The sequence below is a fragment of the Ambystoma mexicanum genome, chromosome 5q (genome assembly GCF_040938575.1).
Source record: "Ambystoma mexicanum isolate Mex_15411 chromosome 5q, UKY_AmexF1_1, whole genome shotgun sequence".
In the NCBI taxonomy this organism is placed as follows: Eukaryota; Metazoa; Chordata; class Amphibia; order Caudata; family Ambystomatidae; genus Ambystoma; species Ambystoma mexicanum.
In genome coordinates, this window is record NC_090933.1 from 1,385,720,613 (window position 1) to 1,385,747,884 (window position 27,272).

General features: G+C 45.9%; 1 protein-coding gene across 2 annotated transcripts in view; it reads right to left on the minus strand.

Annotated features, from left to right (window-relative positions):
• Positions 1–27,272, minus strand: part of LOC138498198 (zinc finger protein 84-like) — a 213,192-nt gene that overhangs the window by 26,135 nt on the left and 159,785 nt on the right. Inside the window, exons 2-3 of one of the 2 annotated variants that reach the window (XR_011278715.1) lie at positions 25,576–25,650; positions 25,063–25,303 (exon numbers count right to left, since the gene is read on the minus strand). The gene's annotated coding sequence lies outside the window, so the exon portion shown is untranslated. Of the gene's footprint in view, positions 1–25,062; positions 25,304–25,575; positions 25,651–27,272 lie in introns of those variants that run through there. The other variant, XM_069622075.1, reaches the window with a different exon arrangement.

Below are 27,272 nucleotides of genomic sequence, written 5' to 3' on the forward strand. Positions count from 1 at the left end.
TAGATGGAGAAGTCCAGACATTCCCCAAAGGAGTGTGAGATGCACGGGGAGGGAGATTAATCAGAACTGCTGAAAAACTGATAGGAAGTCAAACAGGTGCATGCTAGAGGGAGAAGTCCAGACATTCCCCAAAGAAGTGTGAGATGCACAGGGAGGGAGATTAATCAGAACTGCTGAAAAACTGATAGGAAGTCAAACAGGTGCATGGCTAGGGGGAGAAGTCCACACATTCCCCAAAGGAGTGGGAGATGCACAGGGAGGGAGATTAATCAGAACTGCTGAAAAACTGATAGGAAGTCAAACAGGTGCATGCTAGGGGGAGAAGTCCAGACATTCCCCAAAGAAGTGTGAGATGCACAGGGAGGGAGATTAATCAGAACTGCTGAAAAACTGATAGGAAGTCAAACAGGTGCATGCTAGAGGGAGAAGTCCAGACATTCCCCAAAGGAGTGTGAGATGCACAGGGAGGGAGATTAATCAGAACTGCTGAAAAACTGATAGGAAGTCAAACAGGTGAATGCTAGGAGGAGAAGTCCAGACACTCCCCAAAGGAGTGTGAGATGCACAGGGAGAGAGATTAATCAGAACTGCTGAAAAACTGATAGGAAGTCAAACAGGTGCATGCTAGGGGAGGAGTCCAGACATTCCCCAAAGGAGTGTGAGATGCACAGGGAGGGAGATTAATCAGAACTGCTGAAAAACTGATAGGAAGTCAAACAGGTGCATGCTAGAGGGAGAAGTCCAGACATTCCCCAAAGGAGTGTGAGATGCACGGGGGGGGGAGATTAATCAGAACTGCTGAAAAACTGATAGGAAGTCAAACAGGTGCATGCTAGGGGGAGAAGTCCAGACATTCCCCAAAGGAGTGTGAGATGCACGGGGAGGGAGATTAATCAGAACTGCTAAAACACTAAAGGAATTCAAACAGGTGCATGCTAGGGGGAGAAGTCCAGAAATTCCCCAAAGGAGTGTGAGATGCACAGGGAGGGAGATTAATCAGAACTGCTGAAAATCTGATAGGAAGTCAAACAGATCCCCTGTTCTGTATTACCAAAAGTTGTACATATCCGGATAAAATATATTTATGGGATAACAAAGCACAATAAGGGTGATAGTGTAACTCACCAACCGTAACTCACCAAGGTTCTGAGCATGACTGCCCAAAGATACTGGGATTCACAATGAGGGTAATAGTGTAACTCACCAGCCGTAACTCACCAAGGTTCTGAGCATGCCTACACACAGATACTGGGATTCACAATGAGGGTGATAGTGTAACTCACCAGCCGTAACTCACCAAGGTTCTGAGCATGCCTACACACAGATACTGGGATTCACAATGAGGGTGATACTATAACTCACCAGCCGTAACTCACCAAGGTTCTGAGCATGCCTACACATAGATACTGGGATTCACAATGAGGGTGATAGTGTAACTCACCAGCCTTAACTCACCAAGGTTCTGAGCATGCCTACACACAGATACTGGGATTCACAATGAGGGTGAGAGTAAAAATGTTGCTTTTTCCCTGTTGGTTTTCCTGCAGATTTGTCTTTATTTTTGTGATCAGAAGGACTTCTTGTAAAGTCCCCCTGTCAATGCATCCCTTTCCACGTATTTTCCCTCTGTAGCCCATATGGCTCCTGGAACAGGGGTGCGTTTTAGATATATAATTTTTGTTGTAGGGTGATTGTAAAACCCTACAGGTGTGATGAGAAGTAGGCTGGTGGCAACTGTATTTCAGTATTGTCTTCACCAAGAGTGCTGCTGGGTTTACCACATCATTAGCCCAGTGGACTAATGTGCTTTTTCAGTCTTAATCTCAGCAATTCTGTTTTGGGCAAACCCTTTTACATTTGGGACCAGCAGACTGTTGTCCTGATGTGGGCATACCATGATCCCTGTCCTGTACACTCTATAGTGGTTTAACCTGCCTTAGACAGGTTCACTGCCCACGACATGCGCAGTCTACTTCCTGTGTGGGTGGCCACCAAATCGTCAGCCTCTGCTTTTTGAATGTGGCTGGTCATAAACCTGGACAAGATGCTCCTTTTGCATTTCCTCCATCTGTTTCATTCAGATCAAGGGCTCAAGGCCCTGTGTATCACAACCTGTTCAGCAAAAGAAGTCCTATCTTTACCAGATTCATGGGCTGTTTCTGAGCCAAAACCTGAGTGATTGGTGCTTTGGAGTACTTGTCTCCGGACCCTGACATTCTGTTGTTCTGATATCGTCATAATCTGCTTTAGGGGTCACCAAACCCCATAGTAGTGCGGGTGTTACCGGCCCACTCTATGACAGATCACCATTGGCTTCCACGGCCCCTAATTCCGCTCAGCTTCATTTCTTCCTTGGCTGGCTCAATATAGGTCCTGGAACTGAATCTCTAAACAGGTGTCTCCTGTGGCACTCTGTAGGGTTGGGTGCTTGTTTGTTCACACCTGTAGGGTTGAACAAGTACTGACCTGACTTTAACCAAAAGCCATGACTTACCCAAGGACTGTATCCCATTTATCGCTATGGGGAATGGTCTACAAACATTTAAAACAAAAAAAAGAAATGCCAGGGGTAGTGGACTTGACAACACAACCAAGATGGCATCACAGGAAGTGATGTCACGCAACCTTTGACCTTGATGACATATGAAATTAAATGACATGGCATTAGACCTTCATATCATCTGAAGTGACTGACGGAGGATAAGAAATGTACATAAGTTTACATTTAATAAAATACCAAATCAGTACGGTTGGGGTGGTCAGGAAAGGTCCTGATGAGGAAGAGGGGTACACTTTTGGCGCACCATATTTGTGACTGGGGTTGCGTTAAAGTTGGCGCGATGTTGCAATTTATATGTATCCAGTGTAGTTAATGTGAATGGGATGTGCTACTTTTAGTGTTACTCTGTGTCTCAGTTGATACATTTAAGATTGCACGCACAGCAAGATGAATGTCAAAACACAATCTGTATATAGTGTGCTATGAAGTGCCTAGAAGCTGGGCAATGAATAGCTTCATAATGCGCATTCGAGGAAGGGGATTTGTCATGAACAACCCACTGTTAAGAAGACACAATAGTTATGAAACAATATATGCTCTGAAATACATACATGGGGAATTTACAAATCTATATGCATGTGTTCTTTTTATAAATTGGTCAAGCTCTGCAGTCAGGGTTTGCAGGGTGAATTCTGAGTGACCAGGGGACACTGGTTATGCAGGGTTTCAGATGTCAGAGGAAAGGTAATGAGTAACTACAGCCTCAGCAGGTGGTCAGCCAACAAGTCGGCCGGGGGTTTTATGGCTTGGCAGAATCGTGGAAGGAAGATGCAATCTTTTTAAGTGCATGGGAGCTTGTTATTTATTCTTATGGGTGATTCGCCCATTTGTTTTTGACCAACAATAAACTTGGGGTGAAGGGACGGTCGGCTCCAGAGTGACCGATACTTCACGAGTTTCGATTGTTTTCACAGGATGTGACCAGAGGCCATGCATATTGTATTGGTAGTCATTTAGATTAGAATGTTCCAATGACGCCAGCAAGTCGGGGTGGGTGAGATGGCTATTGCTAGTTCAAAGAGTACCTGCTTATTCATCCCCACCTCATATTGTTTGAAGCACTCTTGCAAACCATGTGCAATTATGTCCGGGGTTTGGCGGTCTCAGGCCAGATGGGACCGGTATGTCATGATGCCTACCCCCGGGCTTCTGGATCGAGTCCATCAGCCCCGGGAGCAGGCATCCAGATACTCATTAAAACCCCAACAGCCCCGGCTGGGGGCTGTTTGGATTCAGTCCTGGTGCCTTAGGCGCCAGGCTCATCATAGAAATCAGTCCTGGCGCCATAGGCGCCAGGCTCATAGACTTTACTTACCTTATGCAGAGCATGCTGCAAATGAGTCCAAGCCAACGTGAGGCCTGGATGGGACTATTTTATTACAGGGACTATTTTTTACTCGGGTGTGGTTCTGGGGATCTTCTTACCTGGGACTACTTTGCAGGCTATTTAAACCACGCCCGAACAGCAGCTCATGCTTCGTGTTATTCTGCATCCAGAAGTGTAACGCTCACCGTGTCTGCAAGTCAGTATCCAGTCTTCTGCCACGCCCGCCTCGAATCCGGAGCTCCTAGACAAAAGGAAAAGAAAGGAGAAGAGGTTAGATCACAGACATTATTTGATTCTTTACCTGATTCCGGACCCAGCACATCTCCGAGCTTGGAAAGGACATTATTTCAGCACGCGTCGCTTCGCCAGCAGCAGCACCGCGTTATACTCACCAGTCCACCGCATCTTTCAACTCGGCGCTGCCTCCATCATTTTCTTTGTCGAAACCCAGCACCTGGGGGGAAAACAAAAGGAATAACAAGTTGAGCCGAGAAAACCGACAAAGACAATCTCTTTGCCACCATAGGCTTACCTGCTTTACCACCGGAGGTATTATCCTTTAATTCGCCGCATCTTCCTATGCCGCACCTATAAAGGGAGAGAAAACAGCAAGTTAAACTCATGCAACTTTTACCGGACAGTGTTTGGTAATACAGACTCTTACCTGAACGCCATCAGCTGCCTCCAGGCAATATTCTTTTGGACCCAGCTGCAACCTAACGAGGGAATGGAACAAGAGTGAACATCGGACATATTGAACTCTTTGAACTTTATAGACACTGGAGTCAATATTCCTCTGGAACTCCTCCAGTACCTTCAAACCAGTGAAGTAACTGGTATCTACGCACCCCTGCATGCCATGCAGGATGGAGAGCTCATCATTTAAAAACATGAGGTGAGGTTACTAAAGGAGATATCGGAGGTGATTAGTGGGGAGAATGAGAACAGTTGGGGGGGGGGCATCACTAAAGTCCACGGGTGGCTAAATCCCTTTCTCCACTTGCAGGAGAATACTTCTACGAGTCCAGCAGACAAGATTAGGCGGGCCAGTCCAGACTGTCATCTCTTCACTACGCATCACGTTGGTGGAGACCGCAGCTGTCCGGGTCCGATCGACACCCATGTGGGAACCAGGTGAGCGTAACACAGTAATTAAGTATGTTTGCATGTGAATGTGTAACTGTAAGATGATGTCATGGCCGACCACAGACACATCCTAAAAGAGGGTGTGCTGTACACATGAGCTGAAGATGGTAGTTAAGATAACTGCAACCAATGAAAATGGGGGAATCGGAGAAAGACTGGATTTTTTTGTATAGTTTTTCACGAATCACATGTGGGGGGTGGATTGTAATAAATAGATAGGAGTGTTTTGACTGTTGCAATGGGACTCATTACGAGTATGCCGGTCCGGTAACAACAGTGCTGGTAAGCTACCGGCACCGTTGCTACCGGACCGGCATACTCCGAGTTCTGCGGGCGGGTGCCTTCGCTCTCGCAGACCTTGACGGTAACATCGGCACCATTATGAATGGTGCCGGTGCAAGTAATTTTTACAGGCACCCGGCATTGGGGAATTACCGGGACCACAGGGGCTGTAATGCCCCAGTAATTTCCCATTGCCGGGTGCCATTAAAAAAGTGACTCCGGCGGCAGCCGTGTCGTTTTTATTGGTACGGCTACTGCCGGACTCAGGTGTCGAATTGTGTGGTTCTGAAAAACACGGGTTAGTTTGACGTTACAGCATCATCTAGACCCTTCCCGGGCGACTGTACAATAAACTTGCTAATTCTAGTGGACAGTTAAGAATGTGGCTCCACTGCTGAAAACCTATATGCTTATAACAAAATGATGATGAACGGATAGCCCCAAAAACCGAATAAAAAAAAAACATGATCCAAAGAAGCAATAATAGAGTGTACGATTGGCAATGAAAAAAAACGTATTACATGCAAGTTACAGCCAGGAATGTCAGCCAGCTCTGCAAAACTGGAAACAAGCTCAATACGCCACATTGGATTACAGTATATACAGGCAAAAACAAATTTGAATACAAACAAGTTACAAAATACATGCACATCTACAATATCTACTGTCTCATACCATTACATACCTAAATAAATGCTATACATTAGTCTGCCCTATTGACTAACAACTTACCTGTGACCATCAGCATAAAATGGTCAATTCTGATTGGCTAACATCATCCTGATAACTGTAACAAACAGTTATCTATGTGGATTGGTCAACATAAAATAATTCTCACACGCTCAGTTGGATACCAAACAGAGACCTTCAAGTGAGCACCCATGTGGCGCCAGACCACTCTGTATCTGGTGCAAGTTTTCTTTCTTCATACAATGTTGCTGCTTGCAACCTTGAGTGTAACTGTGATGCTGGAAATGCATTGGAGGGAAAGGGCTTCCATGTCATTGTCCTGTATTCCCTTAACATGTGTGTCCTGTGTTGCCTTCTGCACAGGAGTCCAGATGGGACCCCTGGCAGTGCAGCCCTTCCTCTTGTCAGTTGTGGTGAACAGAGACCATTGGGATACCCTTATGGCACCCAAGGGTGGGGGTACAACCCTGTACCCCTAGTGTATGTTTTCTTGGGTACCTGTGTGTTGCCCACGGAGCACGGTATGGGATGGTGGCATCTTCATGCTGATGCGACAGGAGCTCTGGGTATTCTCAATGTTGGGATACTCAGTCCCTGCCATAGGAATCAGTGAATTCCTGATAGAAGGCAAGATGGCCCCTGGGGCCTCTTGATTTCTATTGCCTGTTACCTTGTTTTCCCAAGGTCCTGGGAAGCCCTGACTCTGGTCCCTTCCCCTGACTGGGTGTTGGGTGGAAGAATCATATATGGTATTGTGGGAAAGTCCAGGGAAAGTCCAGGCCAGACTGGCTGGACCCTTCCCAGTGAATGTATGTTTTGGGAGATACCTGCCCGGTCCCTATCATTAAGGAAGGCGCCAAAGAGCTGTCGCTGTTCATCGCCACAGTGATAAACTCTTCCTTCAACTCTAGCTTAGTCCCCAACAACCACGAGGAAGCCTGGGTTATGCCACTCTTAAAAAAAACAACTTAGACCCTAACACACCAACGAATTATAGGCCAATCACAACCATCCCTTTCTTCCTAAAAATACTGGACAGAATTGCATACCTGCAAATCCAGAAACATTTGGAGGACAACAATCTACTTGGCCTCCGACAATCTGGCTTCCGGCCAAGACACAGCACGGATACGGCCCTCTTGGACTTGAAAATACAGATGGACGAGGCTAAAGACAAAAGGTAACTTGGCTATCCTTCTGTTAGACCTCTCGGCTGCATTTGATCTGGTCGATCACCAGATCCTCACAGAACATTTGGCTACAGCAGCTGCCTTCTCCACTAATGCCTCCAATTTGATCAAAGTCTTCGCGTCCACAGCCTCAGCAGACGCTATCCCTATCCACGGTGGGGTGCCTCAGGGCTCTTGCGTTTCCCCAACGCTGTACAACATATTCACAAAGCTCCTCTTCAATCGTCTTGACAACATGGGTGTCATCCATATGAATTACGCAGATGACACCCAGGTTTTCATCACGCTGGCAGGCTGTTACGAGGATGATTCTAAGATAATTAACTAAATCTACTTGGAAATCCAGGCTGGGATGGCTGCCCAGAGCCTCTGCCTTAATGACGAAAAGACGGAGCTCCCGATTGTTGGCACACAGGCTTGTCTAAACAAAATCGACTCTCGGTACATGTCCTTCAATATCGATGGGAACCCTATCAAACTTGCTAAGGAAATCAAAACCTTATGAGTTTATCTTGATTCTACCTTGTCTCTAAAGAAACACGTTAGCACCACTGCTTCTTCAACGGCCTACACCAACAAGCTGATCAATGCCTTGTAAATCATACTTGCCCACTAATAGTTGCATTACGCTAGCCAGAGCCCTAGTGCTATCCAAGATCGATTATTTTAACACAGTGCCTAACTGAGCACAGCCGACTGTCCTCGCATCCGATTGGCCATTGAGCCACCTTAAGCAGCCTATCGCCAGCCGGTAGGCGAAGCCGGCCCACTCCCAGCAAGGCCCAGGATAATAAGGCCAATACCTGTCTTCACCTGTCCTCAGCCTTCCTCGCCGTTCGCCCGGACCCCCTGCCGGATTCCAGACCAACCACAACGGTAAACACCACTTCGCTCACACAGCCTGTGGTTAAATTGAACTGCTTTGACTCTGGAAAAGGCTTTGTTACCACAAGCTACTTAATGCCACTCTCGTGCACTCAGGCCTTATTGCATGCTGGATCTATGCCCAAAGTTACTTCGCACTGCATATGTTGCTCCCCTTGTTCCTAATCCATGCACAGCATCAAGCGCAACTCCAGGCATACCGCTGTACTGCCTTTACCACTAGCCTTACACTATGACACTCGCTAACTCTTGTACTTAGGTGGCTGCACCTATTGTTACCTCATCCTGCTATGGTCCCCCATGATCAATGTCCTGTATGCTGCCCGAGATTATAGTCTATAGACCTGAGCCTTCTGCAGCCATTTATAGGATCCTGCTACGGTGCTGCTGGCCTGCTATGCATACTCCCCAAGCCGCACTAGGTCAGCCCTCTCTGGGGTTATTTCTTAACTGACCCTGCCGCAGCAACCCCAATTGTGTTGTGCCTCAAGGTCGCTTACAGACCATTTTAAATTGTGTTGTGCCTTAAGGTCGCTTACAGACCATTTAAATTGTGTTGTGCCTTAAGGTCACTTACAGACCATTTGACATTGTGTTGTGCCTCAAGGTCGCTTACAGACCATTTGACATTGTGTTGTGCCTCAAGGTCGCTTACAGACCTTTTTAAATTGTGTTGTGCCTTAAGGTCGCTTACAGACCATTTTAAATTGTGTTGTGCCTTAAGGTCGCTTACAGACCATTTTAAATTGTGTTGTGCCTTAAGGTCGCTTACAGACCATTTCAATTGTGTTGTGCCTTATGGTCGCTTACAGACCATCCCAAATTGTGTTGTGCCTTATGGTCGCTTACAGACCATTTGACATTGTGTTGTGCCTTATGGTCGCTTACAGACCATCCCAAATTGTGTTGTGCCTTATGGTCGCTTACATACCATTTGACATTGTGTTGTGCCTCAAGGTCGCTTACAGACCATTTTAAATTGTGTTGTGCCTTAAGGTCGCTTACAGACCATTTTAAATTGTGTTGTGCCTTAAGGTCGCTTACAGACCATTTGACATTGTGTTGTGCCTTAAGGTCACTTACAGACCATTTGACATTGTGTTGTGCCTTATGGTCGCTTACAGACCATTTTAAATTGTGTTGTGCCTTAAGGTCGCTTACAGACCGTCCCAAATTGTGTTGTGCCTTAAGGTCGCTTACAGACCATTTGACATTGTGTTGTGCCTTAAGGTCGCTTACAGACCATTTTAAATTGTGTTGTGCCTTATGGTTGCTTACAGACCATTTTAAATTGTATTGTGCCTTAAGGTCGCTTACAGACCATTTTAAATTGTGTTGTGCCTTATGGTCGCTTACAGACCATTTTAAATTGTGTTGTGCCTTAAGGTCGCTTACAGACCATTTGACATTGTGTTGTGCCTTATGGTTGCTTACAGACCATTTTAAATTGTGTTGTGCCTTATGGTCGCTTACAGACCATTTTAAATTGTATTGTGCCTCAAGGTCGCTTACAGACCACTTCAAATTATGCTGTGCCTTCAGACCGCTCACTCTGTGGCCCGCAGCCCCATTGCTGCTGGGCTTGGCAAACTCTAGATGCCAACTGATATATGCAACCTAGCCTCCGATAGGACTGTCATTTCTAGATGCCCCCTGATGTATGCAACTTAGCCACTGATAGGACCGCCATATCTAGCTGCCTTTGATATATGCAAACCTGTCGCTGACACGACTGTCAAAACTAGTTGCCGTTGACACACGCATTTTAGTCACTGACAGGACTGTCAAGGTAGATATACCTCGCTGCTTGCACTTCAATTACCATTGAGTTGTCAAATTTAGACGCCCTTCGGCTACCTGCCTCCCAACATGCACATCACCAATACACACCTAACACTCACTCTCTGCACCCTACTCTGGACCCTTCTAACCATCATCATAACAATGGCTCACACCAATTCCACTCTTTGCAACCTGCAAGAGAGAAACATTCGACTTAGAGCAAGGCTGCCTCGCCTCTATGACCTCAAAAACAAAAGAACTAGACCACCAGGCCCTACCTCCTCCTACTACACATGACCCTAACCGTCCTGCCCTAGTGGCAGAAAGAAGCCATAAACTTCAAACCGACCTCTATAATCAGAGGAGGCCCAACACACCTAATCCTAGACTGATCCAAGATAAAATTACAATTCCTAGCCTATCAGGAGCCCTTATCAATGCGAGGTCCCTCATAGCTCACAGTACTGAAATTGCCGACATACTTGCCCTGGACAACTTAGATTTACTCGCAATCACCGAGACCTGGCTCCATGACGCCGCAGGTCCTGCACTCATGATTGCCGTACCTGATAATTACAACATTCTAAGAGTTGATCGCCCCAACTCTCGAGGAGGTGGCCTAGCCATCATCGCCAAAACTAAGCTCGATGCAAGACTCACCCCTCACCCGGAAATAACATCATGCGAACTCCTCTCAGCCAAAATACCTATCTCTAACAATAGCACATTAACTGTTCTCTTGGTATATAGACCACCAGGCCCACTAGGCAACTTCGAAGAAGATTTATCTAGCCTCCTTACTAACAACATCAAAGACACTACCCAGCTCTTACTACTAGGTGACTTCAACTTGGGTTTCAATGATAATGAGGACAAACAAGCCCACTCCATCCAATCCATTATAGTCGACCATGGCCTGACTCAGAACATTTTTGCCCCCACGCACATAAAAGGACGGACCCTAGATTGGATAGCTAATCGAAACTGTAACACCACTATCTCTAAAATCCTGCCACAAACATGGACGGATCACCACCTCATCAGTTTCTCATTAACTATAGAACTGCCTAAACCAATTAACCAAGATATAGTACCAGCCATGCCAACCAGAAGTAAAAAAGACATTACTTCGGAAAAATTGCTCCCTCTCCTCCTACCAGCCCTTGCTGCCAGCGATACTAACCAGGACCCTAACACACTAGTTGAAACATTCAACAACGCCATGTCCAATGCGTTGGACACAATAGCCCCCATCAAACTTCGTAAAAGCAAACGTGAATCCCATCTCAACTCATGGTTCACCCCTCACCTCAAAGAACTACGAATCCAAAAGCGCAAACTCCAAGCTATCTGGAGGCATACACCCTCAGCTGAGAATAAAACCATCCTCAACAACTTTGCCAACAAATATAAGAAGGAAATAATCCAAAGACACATTCAATGAAAGAATTAGCAAGGCTAATTCCAATTCTAAAGAACTTTTCTCCATCCTACGGGAAATGGAAAACCCTATTGCTCCCGTAGACAACGTCCCCAAAGATAAACAGTGGTGCACTAGCATCCAAAATGCCTTAGCTAACAAAATTGCAACCTTGCAAACCAAAATCGCAAAGAAGAAAGCATCCTTGAGCCCTACTAAGGCCCACATTATCCACTCGACTAATTCACACCGAACAGCCACCCAATACAATTGCCAACCTTTCAGTTTTACCAACATATCCATCCTAGAAACCGAAAAGGTGATCCTATCACTAAAGCCCTCTAACTGCCAAGGTGACAACTGCCCTGCACAAGTCATTAAGGACGCAGCACGAGATTTAGCACCCTTCATCTCGAAACTAATTAATGCTTCATTTAAATCTAGTATTGTACCATCTAACCTCAAAGAATCTTGGGTTCTACCCCTCCTTAAAAAACAGACACTCGATCCAGCCATCCCTACCAACTATAGGCCAATCACCACAGTCCCATTCCTCCTCAAAATCATTGATAGAGTAGCCTACCTCCAGATCCAAAACTATCTGGAGACAAACCAATTACTAGGTACTCGCCAATCTGGTTTCAGACCATTACATGGCACTGAAACAGCCCTTATCGATCTCAAAACACAAATCGACGAGCTGAAGGATAAAGGTAAAACAGCTATGCTCCTCCTCCTTTATCTATCAGCGGCCTTTGACCTAGTGGACCACGCAGTGTTATGCAACCACCTAGCATCTGCCGCCCATTTCTCAAGTGAAGCTATAGCCTGGGTACAATCCTTCCTTGCCAACCGTACGATGAGAGTGTTCTCCCCTTTAGCCTCAGCGGACCCAATACATATCACCTGTGGCGTCCCACAAGGTTCATGTGTCTCACCTACCATGTACAATGTCTTCACTAAGCCACTCTTCGACAAATTGGACAGACTAGGGGTAACCTATACCAACTATGCGGACGATACGCAAATCCTCTTACCTCTATCTGGCAACTTTGTCGAAGACACAGCGCTAGTAAATAAGATCTACCTCATCATTCAGGCATGGATGGCCTCCCACGGCCTCTGCCTGAATGACGACAAAACTGAGATACTGATCCTGGGTTCCGACTCCAACCTTAGAAAACTTAGCCCAAACTACCGTGCCTTTAACATTGATGGCAACATAATCAAAGTGGCAACAGAGGTAAAAACACTAGGTTTCTACCTCGACTCCACGCTATCTCTCAAAAAACAAGTTAATTCCCTAGCGTCCTCCACAGCCTACACTTGTAAATTAATCAGGGCCTGCAGACCCTACCTCTCGAAATCTAATTGCATCACCCTAGCCAATGCCTTAGTAATGTCAAAACTGGACTATTGCAACGCCCTCTATGCAGGAGCTAGCAAAACTGCCATAAACAAAATGCAAATACTACAGAACAATGCTCTTAGAGCAGCTCTCGACATACCCCATAGAGCCCACATCTCTAACATTAGAAAAGGCCAGCATTGGCTAAAAATCAGTGATAGAGTTCTTCTTAAGACACTATCCCTCACCCACAAAGGCCTGAATAACAATGCGCCCCCATATATCTCGGCCAGACTGACAAGAAAATCCTCCACTCAACACACTAGAGCCGCTAACCAATTTCTGCTCGAAACCCCCAGATTCAGACTATCCAAAGCAGGTGGGGCAAGCTTCCCGGTTAGAGCTGCGCACGCCTGGAATGCACTGCCCACCGCACTGAGAGCCAACCTACCCTACACCAGATTTAGATACAAAGTGAAAAGTTGGCTCTGGACCAACGACGACTTACAATAGCGTTAGGCCAGGACCTATCCAAACTTCTACCAAACTAGGAACTTGTACATTCACTTAACCGGCACCGAATGCACCTTGTATATCTGCTCTGTAATTTCTTCATGAACTGTACTCCCTGTATGTATTCCATGTATGTAACCTAAGCTTAAGTATTCTTATGACTGCTGCGCCCGGCTACCCCTGGGTTTTGTGCGCATTATCAAATAAACAATACAATACAATACAATACAATATACTCTACCTAGGATCCTCCGAACGGAACCTCAACAGGATAAAAGTCCTACAAAACAACGCCTTGATATCAGCACTAAACATTCCGAGGTCCAGCCACATCTCGAATTTCAGACGGGAGGCCCGCTGGCTCCAGGTGCGCGATAGAATAACATTACGCACCCTAGCTATCACCCACAAATGCCTGACAAATTCTGCCCCAAATACTTGTCAAATTGTCCAAACACCAATCAGCCCGATGCACCAGATCTATCCACTCACATTGCCTCAAAGTACCAAGGTTCAATATAAAAACAGCTGGAGGAGCCAGCTTCCCAGTTCAGGCTGCCAAATGCTGGAACTCACTACATCCTGCCATCAGAATGGAACCTTCCTTCTGTTCTTTCAGAGCTAGAGTAAAGTGTTGGCTCACAGATAAGCCTATCCATTTGAATACATAGGCTCCTCTCCGACCACAACTGCTCTTAACTCACCCCTAGTCACACTATGTACTAGATAGGTATATGTGTATTTATTGTATTGTCATGCAACTGCTACCTATGCTCTTATCTGTATTTATTGGCCACTAGACCTACCTGTAACCTTTGGTCGACTCGCCTGTTATCCATGTATACCTGTAACGTTCTTATGTTTTTTCCAGTGCCCAGTTACCTCAGAGTTAGGTGTGCGATACCAATTATTAACAAATACAAATAAAAAATACAAATATGGGTGTCTGGTTTATGTGTGTGTGACACAATGAATGAGACAGCCCTGCCCGAAACTGACATGAATGCAGTGTAGTGTGCTGAACGGCTGGGTGCTTACCCTAAATCCACATTCTTTGTTACGAGTGTCTGGGTGGAAGTGAATGGCCTGAATGCTTGTGAGCATGATTGGCTGCCTGTCTGCATGAATGCCCTTCTGTGTGATTGGCTGACTGAGCCTGGCTCAGTCAGAGTGAATGAGAGACAGATGTGTATATCTGGGGACTTCTCACTTACCAATTTGTTCAGAAGCTGAAGTCAAAACTTGAAGCTCATCCTTGAAGCCCAGCTCGAAGAAGACTGCTGCTGCTTTCCTTTCGAAGTAATCTAAAAGCTGTTGAGTCTGTCGAGGACTGATCCAAGAGAGGACCTGGCTAGGAGACCTCTCCCCGAGCTACGAGGGACCATTGTGCAAAAACTGCTCTCCTTCATCGAGGCACCCTGCACGCCAGTTCTGCGAGTCTGATGTCCGGAAAAGGGGTCTGCCAAGAATCCTGAAGAGGAGCGCTTGGACATCGAGGCCATCGAAGTCCACTGCCGTCGACCGGGGTTCAGAAGATTTCAATGACTGCTGGAAGCCCAATCGAATCGTGTTGCCCAGAAGCTGGGACAACTTGACGCTGTGCTGCTTGATGGTCAGAGCCGTGAAAGCTCCACGTTTGCCTAACAACATTTGACAGAGGGCTCCCTTGCCATCACTGCCGACCACTTTGTCCCACCGGAGAAAGTCGAGGTCGCCAGCTACCGAGGAAAGTCCACCAGTGCGTTTCCCGCCACCAGAAACCGACAAAGATGTCCCGAGGACAAAGACGGAGTGAAGATCCGAGGACCATCCAGGGGTACGCGCTGCGGCTGCAGCACTGACAGGCCAGAGGAACGCCCAATGTGAGTCTAACACCTGACACCCGCTGCCGGGCCTGCATCCACCAACAAAACTTATTTGTGGCACCAAACACTTTGCATTGAGGTGTACCGCACGCCTTATCTTCCCAGGACTTCCCCGTGGCTCCTGCTTTAAAGGGAGTCCACCTTTGAGGGATACCGTCGACGAACCAGCGAAGAAACTCTTCCATTTCAGGTACATTGGGGTGGTTGAACCTTTTGGCTAGGAAGCAAGACTTATTAAGCAGTTATGGACTGGACTTGTTAATACCTTTATTACAGGATGCCCAGGTGGGGGGATCTTCACTCAGAATTGTGACTCTGTATCTTAAAACAGCATTCTGCCATTGCTTAACCTTAACCCGCCTTTCTTATTATCTACGTTGATACACCTTGCTGCATGATTTGTATGCTCCATTATAACTGCCACCACAAAAGTGTTGGTGGAAGGTTTTGAATGAATCTGTACCACTGGTGTTGCTCTGGGCAACCTTCCACACCACCGTTTTTTAGCCCGTCTGCGCCATTGCAAAAGGGGTCCAGCCATATGCAAATCAGTCTGGTACTGCCACCAATGGTAGCAGCCCAGCCCGAACTGCTAGGTCAGGTCCACTCAGCACGGAAACACAAGCAACCCCAGACAGGTTTCGGCCTTGTTGGGCCTCCTCAATGAGGTGCCGCTTGGTTCCCTATGGCGCAGCGAGCAAGGGACCCACGTCTGGGCATACCCTCTCTCACATAGTGAGACAAACTGACCACAAAAGTGATGGGTGGAAGGTTTTGAATGAATCTGTACCATGAAGGTTGCTCTGGGCAACCTTCCACACCACAGTTTTTTAGCCCGTCTGCGCCATTGCAAAAGGGGTCCACCCATATGCAAATCAGTCTGGTACTGCCACCAATGGTAGCAGCCCATTATAACTGGCAGCAGTTGATGCCTTTTAAAGGAATCTTAGGCCTAACTGTGGTATCACATAGAAATTGTATATATTTGTCATTGTAGAATTACCAGAGTGCTGTCATGGCCACTAACCAAGGGCCCTTATTACCTCCTTCCAAAGGGTCCAAATGGACCCTGTCCTCGTGCCTTTGGTGCCAGGCTCATAAGAAAGTGTGCTCTACAACCTTGGGGTCCAAGGCACGTGTATCGAGGCCGGGCGTGGCCATTAGAAAGCATTGGAAGGCACGTGCAATCATCCATGGGAGTGGTGAGGTGGGGGCACAAGGAGGAACTAAAGGGGAGTGGCTAGGACCAGACTATTTAAGCCGGCCCCACCCGCATGTTGAGGCTTTGTGTTAATCTGCTGTATGCAGCATAGCGCTTACCGCCGTCTGAAGCTCTTACCTGTCTTCAGCCCTGCATCTTCTGATTCCAGCTTCACATCTTCGGCGTGCACCTACCTGATTCCAGCTGTACATCTTCAATGCGCACCTTACCAGGATCCAGCTTTACCATCGTTCGGAGCGCATCCAATCTCGACCTGACATCCGCAGCGCGCACCTTACCTGAAACCAGCCATACCACTGCTTGAAGCACTACGAGCTTCACTCCAGTATCGTCAGCACGCACCTTACCTGTCTCCTCAAATCCATCTTCTGCTGGGCGCCTCTTCCTCACCTGTCGAAGTCTTCATTCACGCAGAAGTCTTCTTCTCGTCAGGCATCCTCGTGGTTCTTCCATCTCGCAGCTGCAAATAGCTTCCGGATAGTCGCTCTCCATATCCCGACGCCAGGCCGTCCCTGCAAGAAATAAAGACAGCACCAGGTTAGAAACCGCATAAACATTTAACAGTTGGCTGCGCAACATATAAGCCTTGTGTTTCATTTAGAAACCTTATTTACTCTCTAGTGGGGGTCCGCTCCATCCCTTTCGGACACCGCGTGGGTCCACTGTCAGCAACGCGACGCAGCGGAGCCATCTTCAACACCTATTGGGGAAAAGAAAGACATTATTAAGAATACGGACAATAATCATTGGGAAAGACTTTAAAGAAGCATACGGACAATAATCATTTTTATCAACACTTACCTCCCACGAGGATTGGTCGCAGCTGGTCTGGGCCATTACGCATATGGACCAGTGAAGCAACTGCGTCTGTCTATAGCGCCCCTGCTGAAGAGAAGCAGGACGGAGAGCTCATCTTTGCAAAATAACAGGTGAGATTCTATGGGACTACGCTTGCGCGTCTCATTCTAGCATGAGGGGTTCGAGGGGGCTCGCAGTTCAGTCGCAGAATTCTCACTGCCTCTTACCTTTCCCCAAGGGCATTGCCAGCAACCTGACCAGACCAAATTGCTGCAGCTGGGGATAAAACAAGATCCAGGGAAGCCAAATCCAGGGAGGGCTCCAACCGTGCCCCAAGGTCCCCGGAGAGACCAGGTGAGTGTAACAAGTACAACGTGTGTTATTGAATTGGGTATATACCTCTGAAGCATATTTTTTATATATAGAACTGTTTTAGCTCATAACATAGTGGGCCTCATCACAAGTTAGGCGGTATCCTGGTGGTATTACCGCCGGGATACCGCCCGGGCTAATAGCGTTACCACCAACCGGTCTGGCGCTATTAGCACCGGATCAAGGGTTGGGCGGTAATGGGCATTCCCCATTGGGTTCGTTGGACCCAATGGGGCATTTTTGGTGCAAGTAGAGCGCGCTAATAGCGCTGCGCTAATTATGCCCGAAAATGGGCTTAGAGCTGGGGGTAAATGCTGCCAGACTTGTGATTGGGGGACCCTTAAATGCAGCAGTAATAGCATTACCGCCCAAATCGTGATGAGGCCAAGTGTGTGGACATTCCTTTGTGGGGGCTTGGGGACTCACTGTACTTAAGAACCAGCTTGCGTCACCTCCTGAGAGCTTAAGACTTGGTTGCTCGTCCATAGCTTCCATATAGAGAACCTTGGCTGGGGTGTTCTGTACCTATGCCATATAGAGGGCAGAAGTACAGATACTCCCCTCCAGTGTTTACAGTATCACAGTCCGGTTTGCTATCAGTTTTCTCCAACTCACTGGCTTTGCTTAACTCACTGGCGTTGCTTAGTATTGGAGTTAAGAGCAGTACCACAGTGGCAATCGCTTCTCCCCGCCTTGGCTATCAATACGGGAGGGCCCTGTGTACTTTTGACACACACTGCACTGTTCGTCAGCTGCAATTCCCGGTCTTATGTTTCGAGGCCTCTTGAAAGTCACAGACCTTCTCCAAAAAGGGCAAGGGTAATTCCATCTTTGTCATCCTCTCTGGTCTTGCTGCCTTTCTTCTTGATTTAAACTGCCATCTCGTAAGGTTTTGCCTTGTCCAGAGTGGGCATCGGTGCTCCGCCTTTTATGCGTGTGCGGAAGTAGGGTAGAAGTCAGTTGTGTGTACCATAGTGGGAAGATGAGATTCAGGTGCCCATTATCAGTTTTTTTTAAAGCGATCACACAGCTTGCGGTCAGCGAGGCGCTGTTACAGGAATTATTTTTTTTTGCGTAATATTTTTTGTTGTTGTCTTAGTTGCACATTTATACCACGCTTAAATACCCAGAGGTTTCTAAGCGCGGACCCGGGGATCAAACCTGTTTTGCTTCGTGTCGTCCTGCTTCCAAGGCGAGCACGTTGTGCTGAGCTATTCTCCCGGGGCATGTAATTGTAATTGCCTGACCCTTGTGTTGGGACTTATGTTGGGACATGTCAGGTATACAGCTCTGGTGTTAGTCCGTTGTCGCTCATGATGAATTGTCCATGAGAAAGTGTACTGTGTCGGAAAAGGGGGACGGGGGTTTGAGCTTCCAGGTATCCTAAATTGGGGAAAAGATGTTATAAGGAAGGGGATAGCTATTCTCCTGGGACATGTAATTGTAATTTGAATTGCCTGACCCTTGTGTTGGGACTTGTGTTGGGACATGTCAGGTATACAGCTCTGGTGTTAGTCCGTTGTCGATCATGATGAAATGTCCATGAGAAAGTGTACTGTGTTGGAAAAGGGGGAAGGGGATTTGAACTTCCAGGTATCCTAGGTTGGGGAAAAGATGGTATAAGGAAGGGGGATACCGCATCTCGCCTTTCGGTGTCCCACTTCCACTCCCTCATGCAAGTGATCCTCCCGCACTAGTCCACCTCCAGGAACTGGATCCAATAGCGATGGCTGTGTCCTGGCCACCTGGATGGCAGATTCCCAGGGACTTGCGGTGCGAGACACATTCCGGTGTCTCACACCCCTGATGGTTCTCAGACTTTGCAGCTGCATATTCAGCACATTGCTTGCGACTCCCGTCCTGAAACATTTTGCTTTCCTAGCACACATTCTTCCATATTCTTGGGAAACAGGTGGCTTTATAAAACAAAACACAACCAATATACTGCTCTTGAGGACTAATTTCTCAGATGTATTTTTGCTCTGTTCAATCCATATGCTGCAGTTCAATTGTCCTGCCACTCCTCGATGGGGGCAGTATAAGCACAACCTAATTCAGTACCTTGGAAACATCCCAACTCTAGGTCCCATTCACATTAAAAAATGTGTCCTTCAATGCTATTGTATTTATCCAACTTTAACATATCCTTACCCTATTTCTTGTCTGGAGCACCTTGGAACAGCAAACTCTTGCTAAAATAACTAACAATCATGCAACCCCTTGCACTTCATCCAAGAACCTTGACAGTCTGAACGCTTGCTGGGGGAAACAGGAATACAATCTAATTTACCAGCATGCCAGGAGCTTGAAACTGTGGCCTAGTGCATCACCAGTCAAGTCTGCTACTTCAACAAGGCCCTAATTCTAACATGGCAACACTCTGGTCAGTGGTGCGAGAGGCCCTAAACATCAGTGCCTTTCCCTACTTACTCTTTATACCAACAGATCACTCCACAACATACTCAACAACCTCTTGGGAGTCGCAGGGCCCTAAACTCTACATATAGTGAACAATGGGTTTTACCGGCAAGGCTACTCCCAAATTTGCATCCGCTCCGGCACCCGCGAAAGGGTAATCAGTGGGCCATTCCGACCTCGGAGGACCTGGTAATTCCCCTTGCACGGGTGCCAGAGCTGGTACATCCCCATTAACATTTGAGCCCCCATAGGGCTCAATGGGAATGGGGAGGATGTTAGCAGTGGTACCGTTCATAATGGTACCGTTTCTACCATCATGTTCTGCTTGCTAGTGCCGGTACGGCCAACTGGTCAGACCATGTGGCTGCTAGGGCACCCGCGAGCAGATCTAATAGTATGGAGGTACGGTAGCAACAGTGCCGGTAGCGATACAGGCACTGTTGTTGCCTTAGCGCCATACTCCTAATGAGGCCCAATGTCTTTTACAGCCCTCCATCCCACCCTGTACCCGGTAGCCTAATGCTCTCTGGAATTGAGGGGCAAACCTAAATCCTAATTCACATGTGAGCAGAAATGCTGAAACAAATGACACATGCACCAGCACTGAAATTAAATGACAACTCCATGCTACCATAGCCTGTACCTTCCTTCACATGGGGGACACTGTGTCTGCATTACAGCATTCCCCCCTTTAGTTAGTTTATTAACTACTCTACTCACCTCCTTCTGCTTATCAAATTCAGTTTTTGGTACACAATACTTACTAACATTACGCAAATCTCCACCTTGCTGTTCATATTCTTCTGGGCTACATGTCAAAAAACAAAAATACCAGTTTCCTGTGGGGTTAACATACCCCTCCCAATAATTCTCTGGGCCTGGTGAGGAGTCAAAACATGCGCCTGGGGACCAATTGGATGCTCTAGTCTTACCATTTGTAGTTCAATCTCACCATTGCATTAATCAGTCTGTGTGTCCACATGTTTTAAGAGGGGAGCGGCCTCCCATGCTTTTGGTGTGAGTGATATCAACCATGTTCTTCTGGACAGCGTTTCTGTGAAGCACCCTACGATCAGTTGACAGGAACACAAAATTACAAGCACCAGAACAAGGACAGGAAACATTATTTTACAATCAGGACTCAACCATGATGGAATCCTTGCAAATATTGATGACCACCAATCTTGCTCCACCACCCCACCTTCCATTTCCATCACAGTATGTAGATTGTGTAGGGCAACAACTGCGTGGGGTGGAATGAATCTACAACATGAAGGGCCTACTTTGGCACAGATCCCGCCCTCCAAGGCCATAAATAAATCAAGTACATAGCGATTATGAAATGTCATTAATCTGATTGCCCTTTGTTCCACTCTAACCACCTTCAAGCTGTGCTCAGTGTCAATTATCAGCTGTATCATTTCCAAGCGGGTGATTTGAAGACACTTTAGAGTAAGCTGATACCTTGATTCCTAGAGGGAGCAGAGAGGGGAAGAAAGTCTCAGTCTTGGTGAACAGCCGGTACTTCTCAGGAATGCCACCGAGTTTCTCATTTGGATGTTGGGACAAATAGTTTGAGCGCCTTTGATGGTGCAAGCTTAGTGATCAGCGGGCCCGCTGATGCATAAGGTTCATGGATTTGGACAGGCGGTGCTGATTGATTAGAGTAAGATCAGCATCGGGGACAATTAAGGCAGGGGAATGCAACGTGGCTAGGGAACAGACACCACTCTGAAATTAAATGGTGTAAGCTGTATGTATGCAAGGCTCCGACATACCCAAAAGAAATCCATGAGACCTGCAGTTCCCCCATTTAGGTCTGGAATATGAAGTGTTCTGTTACAGTGTCCATTGGTGACAACAGGCACGCTGCCATCGTCCATGAAACACAAGGAGAGCTGTGTAAGCTTCAGCACTTTAGTGGGTTGCTCACATTGCTTCATCCATGTCAGTCATTTAACATATCTTTCCCACAAAGCATAACATGTATTGATATGCACCACTACTTCCTCTGAAAACCCCACCAGTCCTCTTGATTTGCACCCCATTAGACCTTGGACCCACTTATTGTGAAAAATAGTGCCTCCCATTTCTAACTGAGGTCTTATTTTGCAATGAAACTGCTCCTGCCTGTTTCAGTGACACTCACTGTTTTCTATCAATGTTGCCTGAACCCTGTGTCCCTGAAACAGCCCACACACCCTACAGAGGGCAAGGTACACCAAACACTGTTCTATTAGAGATAGCATTTCTTTAAGTGTAACCAGTCTGGGTTTGCCAGTTGCATGGGGTATCAAAGAACAAATACAGCAGGAATAGTTTTACTCCTCTCTTCCCACATCCCTCATGTGGTTGTACCATAGATCGATTCTTTCGAGGGCATGCATATCTGTAAAACTATTTCAATGGTCATCAGGATTCACAATGTCCCTCTTCTTCTGGTCACGGGCACACTATTTGCGAATACATATGCTAATTCACTTTCATTACCCCCCTACACTCCTAATAATAAAAATAATACATGCTATCGTGAAAAAGAGCAAGAGAGAAAAACAGGAAAATTATGCAAAACATAATTCTTCTGACAATGTCCGCTGCTTCTTGAGGCTGTGAAAAAAGATTAATGTGGACTCGTCCAACGGACCACAGTGATTTCAGAAATGTCAATGAGATAGGAAAAACACTCAGCTCTCCCTGCTTTGTTTGCCCTGCTCTTGGGGATGGGTGCTGGTGCCGTTGTCATTTTGAATGTCCATTAGGTGGATCCACACCTTCCAACCTGCAACTTTAACAGTGGTGTGAGTATCGTAGATGACCTTGCAGGGCCCTTGGAATCTTCTTTCATTCCAGTTCCTCACAAAACTTCTAATACAAACCATGTTGCCGATGAAGAACTGTGGTTGCCATACAGATGCTGGATTGTCTGTCACCATTGCAGCCGGCGGTCTTGGGTGCGGCACGATCTGTCGCAATATAACTTTAATACATTTGGTTATGTCCCCAAGGTACCCCTGAAACCCATCCTGCAAAATGTCAGCTGCCTTATGGGCATCAGAGGCTGTGTGTGAGAAGGTGTGAGGGAACTGTGCAGACTCCTGTTTGTTACAATCACATGGGGTGTGAGATGTGCTCCAACCCTGGCTGGTTTATGAGTGGGAACAAGGCAATAGGGATATAATAAAGCCAATTACGTTTCAGAGATTCCCATATTTTTGCTAAACGTTGTTTTAAAAGGCATTAAGGTGCTCCAATATTTTGTTGGCTTGCAGGTGGTAAACTGAGCATAATTTGTGATTTATGCCCAAAAGGGAGGTCATTTCTTTAAATAGGTCATTTACATAATGAGGCCCGTTTTCAGATCTCAGGACCTCACATACACATCACAGGGGAAAAGCTTCTTGCGTTAAGAATTTTGCTGCTGTTTTGCCATCGGGGATGGGCACATGGGGGCCAGCTTCAAGCAAACAATAATATGGGCACCTGAATCTCATCTTCCAACTATGGTACACCCAATTAGAACACAATCCGGCATAGGTTCTATTTCAACTTTCGATTCCATTCTAGGTTCTTCACCATCGGAGGTACCAGGTTGTGCAGAAGTCAAATCATGCAATACAGAAGGAGTAGTCATTTTCTTAGATGAAGCTAGAAAGCCTTCAATATAAGAAACTTTGGAATTTAAAGTATTTAACAAACATTTCTGATGAGCAAATTTGAATTAATGTTCTCGTACAAATGAACAAATGAATTCAAAACAAAGTTTAAAGCCGATATAGCTCTAGCTCCCAAAGGTGATGTCATATTGTGAGGATTCTGACCTTAAAGGAGAAAAGATCGATGGTGCAGATGAAGAAGATGAACCATTCTTCAAAATGCTAGGTATTAGCTCAGAGGAATGTTCCTAAAACCCAAGGAGCGTATCAGGGGAATGCAAGTGATTTATGGATTTCGGCAGTCGGCTGGCAGCAAGACATTCATTCAGCATCCAAGATATTATCCAGAAGTGAAGGAGGCTCAACAGAAGACCTCCCATGTAGCTCTCCATGGACCAGGCTCAATCCACTAAGGTCATTCCTCAGAAAAGAAGCCGCTACGTTGGCGTAGGAGGTTGACTGATGCAGGCATAAAGCACTAGGCGGCCCTAAAGGAGGTGGACCCTGTCATGACGAATTCCACAAGTCACCGGCTAAAATAGGTTTGTTACGTTTCAGCCTCCGTTTGAGTCCATTAGCAGGGACACCCACAGATTTACTGCGAAGAGCAGAATTAGAAATCATATACAAAAGTGAAGGACTCACGCATGTGGTTATCAATAGAAAAGTAAACTCGGAAAGTGACGACGAGATTCCAGCAGAGATTCCGCGCCAGAGATGACCACACAAAGCACAGGGCCACTTGCATCTACACAGCCTACTGACTGCAAATGAACTTGCTGTGTTGGAGAAGATGCCCTCCCCATGTCCTCCACAGGGTAACATTGGGTGCAAAGTCCCTTGTGGCTAGCCCCCTCTGCACTTACATTTGATCGTCAAACCTGGGACATGCATTCTACCCCTGGGCTAGCCTTCGGACTGAGATAGAGAGGAGCAGGGCTTCACAGGACCAATCATTGGAGAGGATGCTGGTCAGATTCAAAAGTCATCCTTGGGTCATCAGTGGACTGCTCTTCTTCATAGCAATCCTGGCTCCAACGTAGATCTGAAGAATGGCTTCAGGAGTCTGCCTCTTATCCAAAGCTGGAGTGGGATGCAGGTTCAAGCCCACCAATAGTAAGGCTCTTTCAAACAGCCAGTAGTTTTCCAATCGGGGCAACTACTGATTCCACAACTGCACCTTTCTGGAACCAGGGATGTGATTGTAGCCCCCTCCTCTCGGCTTACACACACAAAGGCTCACCAGCTAGTGACAACAGCAGGTTTCCAGGTGAAGTGCATGACCTTATAAGGGAACCAGGGATGTGATTTTAGCCCCCTCCTCTTGGCTTACACACACAAAGGGTCACAAGCTAGTGACAACAGCAGGTTTCCAGATGAAGTGCATGACCTTATAAGGGATTTCCTGACCCGAGAATGCAGCAGAAAGGCCAAACTACAATATGGCCACATAACAAGCGAAAAACCGCTATCTTTGGGATCTAGCCACCTTTAGTAGCCATTTCAGTAAGCGCAAAAGTGCACAAGTAAAAGGATACAAAAACTGTAAAAAATGTTGTAAAAAAGAAAAAGAATGCAGGACTCTGCGCCATCAAAATGTGTGTATATTTAATAATATTGCATAATCAAACATTAAAAAAGAAGCCCATGTATGATAACATGTTTTGGCTCTGCTGAGCCTTTTTCAAATCTGGGCTACATAATATTCCACAACAAATCACCATACGTAAATAACATACTATTGTAATAAAAAGTATATATAATTCACACGAAAACATGACATAAATGTACAAACAGTTATAAGGTCATATTGCAAGTTGCATTATTCCATCCTGCCGCAATAAAACAATAGATATCATAGTAATAAGCGTATAGCGAGTAGACAGAGAAACAAGGATTGGTGAAAGGGAGGATTCAAGGGTGTAGAAAAAGCAAAAAACCCATCAAAGATGCATATTAATTTCAAAAGATCAAAACATAAATAGACAGATCAAAAAACAAAAAAACAAAAAATTAATCGTCATTTTGAAATCGTGGTAACAAATCCATACTGGTCAACTGACTCCTATAATATCCTGAAACAAAATCAATCAGGTGTACTTACCCGTATTTGCATATAATCAATCCATAGGACTGATGTCCCTGTAGTAGTAACGGGGTTATATCCCCAGTATAGAGTCTGAAATTAAATAAATGTGAAATCAGGTTTGTCATGGTATAATTATAAAATGTATACTCATTATTGGAATGAAAATCCACAAAAGAAAATTATCTCCCTGCATTTGACTCATGTAAAGTATTGTTTTGACGCTTCATAAAGTACATCATTGTATAAAACTAGCCATGGGCTTGGGTGTGTGGGGCATATAGCTAATGTGTGCACAATCTTAAATATCATCCTGCCGTCATCTACGGACCATATTGTAAATGTGTTCAAGCACTGTGATAGGCATCCTTCATTAAGCGCGTTCGAAATAGTCACAGACTACGACCAAACTAGAGAACTGGCGTTACACATGACAAATCTTGAGCCTGTATGGCCCTGCTTATGAATAATCAGAATTTGCAAAGTAAATAGAATCAACCGTTAAGATACGAGTAGTGCCAGTCTAAAGCCTCCTAGGCTTACCTGATTCCTGCGAGCAGAAAAAGTCACACGCGTCGGCAAAGTACAGAGCAGTCTGCGTACGCCATCTTGATAACTTTGTTGAACACAGTGACCATGGCAACGTGAGTCACGTCGCCATGGTGATCCGCGTTAAGCGGTGCGCTACAGTAGCAACCGACACAAAAAGAGCATCAGTGGCTATCGTCCATCTTGTTGATGGAGTCCGCCATTATTGAGTGGTGTCTAAAGTTCACAACCAAAGCCAAAGTGGCTATAATCACCCTGGATTGATTATTTCAAACATTGTGATTTCAGCAAACCAATTTGTACAAATCTAATATTGGAAATATCTCAGCAAGATAAACAATGTTCTTTCTAATGTGTAAGAAACAACTCTAATCAATGCCCCAGCACGTGCTCACACCCAATCACGCCATACAGTAGTGCTCAGAATTGTCGAACCTAGATCTGGAAATCGTTAAGAAAATCACCATGTACTGATACATTGTAATAAGATTACTGAAAAATGCACCTGTTATAGGAAACTTCAGTCAAAGTAACTATACCCATTAACCTGTTATATGCTACAGGTAATCAGGAGCTGAGTCGCTAAGTTACAATGGGCTAACACTACAGGAATGACACCATTTCACTGTCACTGTTGAGACCTGTGATTGTTGAATTGAAATAGCAAATTGCTCGTGCCTCAGCTTGTCTTAGGATTCTCAACCTGTCCCCACCTCTTTTATTAAGAGTAACCTGTTGTAGGCCGATAAATCTAATCTCCAATTTATTATGTAATTGGTGCATCTTCTGCCAATGTTCAGCTAGTGGGATAGATGGGTCTTGGCTACCAATTTTTGCCAGATGCTCGAGTATTCTGATTCTCAACTCTCTTTTTGTGCTCCCTATATATATTTTCATACATACACAAATAATACCATAAACCACAAATTTTGTCTTGCAATTGATCCCCTGTTTGATGGTCCAATTTTTACCATTGATGTCTACAAAAACCATGGTTTGATCATGTGCATATTAACAATGCGGGCATATGCCACACTTCCTGAAACCAAGCTCTTTCTTATGTAACCATGTGACTTGATTTTCCCTTATGATATCTGGCAGAAGAGATGGGCTGAGAATGGATTTGAGAGTGCTTGGTCTTTTGTACGTCATACGTGGGCGGTCAC